We start from the raw sequence: 5,695 nt of genomic DNA, 5'->3' as shown, positions 1-5,695 counted from the left end.
ATAGATAAAGTGGAGTATGACCAGAAGCATCAGTAATATCAGGATTACAGTAACGACCATCAACGAAAAACCTCAATATATCCAAAGCCCCTTCCTTTGCTGATATGTGTATTACGTTAAACCCTTTATCGTCCAGTATAGAAATGTTGCAGTTTTTACTGTTGAGGTAACGAATGATAGGAAGGTTTTTAAAGAAAGCTGCAATAAGTAGTGGAGTACGTCCAAAAGAGTCGGTCATATCAAGAGATAATGGTGAATGGTCTATAATGTACTTGACTATACTCAATGATCCTTCTTCACAGGCTACATGAACTGGAGCCATTCCATTGTAATCTTTAATAGTGAGATCCAACTGATGCTCCTCCACTAGATGTTTGAGTATAGGAAGAGAACGACTATTACATGATAAATGAAGAACTGTCGATCCATTTGAAGTTTTAACTGATAGGTCACACTGAGGAAGACTAGTGAGGTAGAGAACTATAGCAACATGTCCTTCCTGACATGCTAGGTGAAGGAGTGTAGGTTGAGTATCATTAAGAGGAGTAGTAGCATTAATATCAAATGAATAATTGTTTAATAATTGCTTTAAACAATGCAAATGGTTGAATTGTGCAGCCAAAAAAGGTAATACACCATTCTTAAATGAGGCTACATTGATATGATACTCTTGTCTGAGCCATTCCAGTATATGAACATGTCCTTCCGTCACTGCAACATCCAACGATGATACTTTGCTGTATATTCTTGGATTATGTTTATATTGTTTTATTAATAACTTTAAAAGATCAAGATTACCAGAATAACAGGCCCATGTGATACAATTGAAGCCATTTATGTCTTCAGTACTGTCATCACATTTCATTTCATCAATTAGAAATGTCACTAGTTGTACAACACCACTAGCACAGGCAAGATGAAGTGGTGTTTCATTATTATCACTAGTCAAATGCAATAGACTGGTATATTGTGGATAACTATCAATAATATATTTAATAATTGAATAATGACCAGCAGCTGCAGCTAAATGAAATATATTCATATTTTTTTTATCATTTTCACTCAAATCACACCTGCAATCATTGACTAAATATTCCAAGATATCAATAACGCCAGTTTGAGCTGCAAAATGAACTGCACCTTCACCATCCTTACCTTTTACATGAGGGTCTAGCTTGTATTCATCTATTAATAATTTAACTAATGGCAACTTTGAACTATTGACAGCATTCAGAAAAGACACTGGTGTGAGAAGCAAGTGATGATTCTCAATGAAGTATTGGTTCAGCTTTATATTACCACTTGCAATGCTGTAACCAGCTCCATCTAAAGTAATACCACTACCCTGTACTTCACATAGGTATTGACTCAACTCAAGGTTACCATGACGACATGAATAATGAAGAGGGGTTTTACCCTCATTACAGGTTATATCAACATCAATGTCAGTGTCAGTAGTATTCATAATATATTCTACTGCATTGATACTACCTGACACACAAGCTAATGCTAATGGTACTACACCTTTGTAGTCTGGTTGACTGGCATTCAACCTATACTCAGATACAGTATAACTGAGTAGAGTAGGTGAACCTGATAAAGCAGCATAATGTACTGCAGACCGACCCTCATAATCTAATGAACTTGTATTAATACAATACTCATCTAATACCTTCACTAATAATATACTACCACTAGTACATGCTAAATGAGCCAATGATTGACCAGTAGCAGTAATAGAATTTATATTGAAATTATTAATAACACTTGTCTTCTTGAGGAGTGTAGACAAAAGTCTCACTCTTTTATGCTGTTTGGTAACATTTATATTTAGTGATATGTATTTCTGCCATTCTTTTTTGACTTGTTTATTAGTTGAAGCTAATCGGCTGACTAAAGGTATATCACATGGTGCAGTGAGCTTATTATACACTTCTGTAATGCAGTATTTATCAACCAATCCACTGCATAAGTAATGAAGAGAAGAGCAATCACTATAATCAGCTTCTAGTAATACTTTATATCCAAATATATCAGCTGCTTTCATAATGAAACCTGATGAAGCATACTGGCTTGCTATATGAAGTGGAGTTGCACCAAAACGATCTCTTTTGCTTAAATTAATGTTGCAATCTTTCTGAAGATACTCTAGAAGCTCTACACTATCACTCATAGCACAATAATGTACTATTCCACATCCATTAAAATCTATGTCATCTTCTGAGAAAATACTAAACTGCTTAAGCTGATGAACTAATGCTACCTCTCCACTCTTACATGCTAATAATGATAAAGTGGATCCTTCTCTATTCACCTGAGACACGTTACACTTCTTCTTTAAAAACATAATCACGAGGTCAATGTGACCACCCAGTGCTGAATAAAGCAATCCTGTGTTACAAGAGCTATCTGCTATGTCTGGATCAACGTGACATTCATTAACTAGATACTGTGCAATATTGAGATGGCCTTTATATGAGGCCATGTGTAAACTAATAACACCGTCGTCATCACCTTGTGAAGGATCGCAATGATAAACATCAATGAGGAGCTTGAGAACATCAAAATGGCCGCCATATGAAGCAGCTAATGGTGGATTCCAACCATTTGTACCTCTTTCTTGAGAGCCAGATTCATCTATTAACCATTGTACTTCATCTTTTAATCCTCTCCAACATGCTTCAATGAGTGGAGTACTAGTATTCTCATACCATAAAGGATCATTAATATCTGTACACAAGATAAAATAAATACAGTAGATTATTATTTAATTACCAATAGTAAAGTGAGAGAGCTTCTTTAACTCATTCTCTGGTAACTATATATGATTAAAAAATAATCAATGCATTTTTTACCTTAAAAATTTTTATTACTTACCTGTTTCATTTCATGTACATGTTCATTACAGCTCAATTTGATAATACCAATCTCAGCCAATGAACGACACTGTTGATTGGTAAGTGGAAAAAGAATTGAATGTAAGAAATCAGGAACGGAGTATTTTAACTCCATACAACCATTATCAATATGACAAAAATAGAATTTGTATTCTGGAATTTCAAGTGCATCAGCAATCGCACTATGGAAGAAGTGTAAATCATTTAAAGTATAATCATCATTGGCAACTTTTGCTATCATGACTTGAGTACCAGGAGCATCTGATACACCAAACTCAACACCATTCACGACTTCAACTGCTCGACCATTGTTATTTTTAAAATAATCTTTTAGCAAATTAGAATAAGTTGACCACATTCGCTGCACTTCTCTATCTGCTATAAATTCTTTAACCAGTAGGACAACAAAGTCAAAATTAAACCAGGAGGCACGTTTTCCCAGTACTCTGAATAACTGATTCATTGATTTAACTTTGTCATACTCATCTTGTAATTTATCAATAAACTGTTCTTTATGAAAACGTGGACTCAATAAATTGGTGATGTGGTATTGAATAAAATCAATTACTTTAGGAAGAGAAATAATTTTGTCTTCTATAGAAAGAAATGCTTCTTTGGTTTTATATATGTTAGAAGCATAAATTCTTTGAAGCTCTTCAATCTGCCTTAAAAGGTCAAGGAATGTAGTTGGGTTTCCACTAGCATATGTGGCTTTAGTATCAGGGGAATTAAGAGGTGTCACCGATTCTCTATTTGGGGTAACTTCTATAAACAAAAAATTGATCTAAATCTATATTTATGCATGTAATAATTATGATACCTCTAGAGGATGGGTTAGTGTCCACTGGTGACAAAGGTTGCTTTTCACTACTTGTAGGATATTCCTTTGCTATTTCATCAGCTAAGGCAGGGTTTGCTCCTCCACTTTTACTTCTAATGCAATTGCAGAGCATTCGTAATGTAGGAGCACCACTACTTTGATCACAATCCTTTCTTAACCAACACTCAAAAACTTTTCTGAGACATGTTTTTGGTGGTTTACCCTCTGCTTCAATCTCATCTAATTTGTTAGGACTGAGGCCTAACAAAATGCCAATGGAGTCCCAGTGTCCAGAAAGATCACCTGCCTTTTCCCAAACCAAACGAAAATCATTGATGCCTATGAATAGTCATGTGTCATGTAAAATGTACAATTGTATATTGTATACTCACCAAGTTCTTTGTCAAGGGTTGCTTCTATTGTGCTCGACATGTGTAAGTGGAAGAAGGAGAATGGCAATGAGAAAAACAGAAGAGAAGGGAAGAAGAAAAACATGAGAAGGAAAGGAATTTGATTAATTCACATCATTTCCTTTGTCTTATAATAACAATTTTTACTGCTTGAGTAGTAAGGGCTGCATGGAGTTGTTTAACATCTTCCAATAATAATAAACACAAAGTACAAGAATTACATGTCTATAATCTGCAGTTCTTATATCAAACAGAGAGAAAAGTTATAAAAAGATAAATAAAACAATATTATACCACAATAATAATAATGATAATGATCTAATGAAACTAGTATTAGTACTTCTCTATTAACTCCTTTTGTGAGAAATCTCTTGTCTCAATTCTAAATAATTAAAATATTATCAAGTACAGGATAAAGGATGGTTCATGTATTCACTTTCAATTGATGACTGGTAACTTGAATGCATCTCCATCAGCTCCTTATCATGTCTGGACTGTAACTCATGAACCTCCTTCTTATGAAATGACTTTAACTCTTCAACCTAGTAAAGACATTAGTATGGATAACATTGTCACTTTCCAAAAAACAAAAATGATTGTTTTTAGTATTAAAAATGACCAGAGTCCATGCACAAATTCAATAAAAATTAAGAAGCATATCATATTGCATTTATAATATCTTTAATAGCTAACCTGTTCATGGAAGGATTCCTCAACTACACAAAGAGGAAAGAAGATAAAAAGAGAGAGGAGGAGGAGGGAAGTAGTGTATAGTGAAGGAAGATGAGAAGAGAAGGAAAAGGCAGACACAGTTTAGTAACAGAAGCCATCACTACAATACAATTAACCTCATCACTATCTCATAACATTCTCTACCCATACAGTGAGTACATGTACACTATACTCCATTATAATACTTCAAAAAACTGTTGCATGCACACAGACACACACTCTCATTCATTATCAATGAAATCTTAACCATATAAGGAGCTCTTCTATTGAAGAGCTTATAATGAATTAAAGTCAAAGCTCAAAGAGCACATGCTTAACACATGCTATAAACATAATTCACCTAATTAACCTAATAGTACCTGCCCTTGTTTACAAGTTGTCTCAATATCACTATCATTGAGTGATTTTATTGTCACCTAAAAACAGGGCTGTAATATAGGAGCTATTGTTCCAGGACCTGGGGCTTTTAAACCTCATAACTTGAAAAATTGAAGTCAGAATCAGCTCAAATTTCTATATAGCTTAAGGCAACAATATGTATCAGAAAATGTAATAAAAATTTGGGGTTCAGCTTGGGGTATTTTGCTATACAGGGAGATCAAGGTATAACTTCAAATATTAAAATGATCAAAAATGAAAGCCCACAATTTCTTTTTCCCTCTCTCTTTCATCTCTCCTCTTCTCTAGGGATGGAAAAACATTAGTCTTTACTTTGGTGGTTTTTTTGTTTCAGTCTGTGGCGTGATAATGGTTGCTCTCTCCAGTAACAAGGTTCATTGTTAATGATGCATAAATTTGAGTGAGTGATTGATAAAAAAATTAATGAGAAGGCTTAC

At 34.2% G+C, this 5,695-nt stretch overlaps 1 long non-coding RNA gene across 1 annotated transcript; it reads right to left on the bottom strand.

Annotated features, from left to right (window-relative positions):
• Nucleotides 1-4,344: 4,344 nt before the first annotated feature.
• LOC109584691 (uncharacterized) lies at nucleotides 4,345-4,911 on the bottom strand. The gene is made up of 3 exons (XR_002186131.1): nucleotides 4,821-4,911; nucleotides 4,564-4,669; nucleotides 4,345-4,509 (listed from the first exon to the last, which is right to left on the bottom strand). It is a non-coding gene; the product is annotated as an uncharacterized LOC109584691 (long non-coding RNA).
• Nucleotides 4,912-5,695: the final 784 nt, after the last annotated feature.

The sequence above is a fragment of the Amphimedon queenslandica genome, unplaced genomic scaffold (genome assembly GCF_000090795.2).
Source record: "Amphimedon queenslandica unplaced genomic scaffold, v1.1 AMPQUscaffold_13179, whole genome shotgun sequence".
Taxonomy (NCBI): domain Eukaryota; kingdom Metazoa; phylum Porifera; class Demospongiae; order Haplosclerida; family Niphatidae; genus Amphimedon; species Amphimedon queenslandica.
The sequence above is the reverse complement of the archived record's forward strand: the minus strand, read 5'-3'. Positions and strand labels throughout refer to the sequence as shown.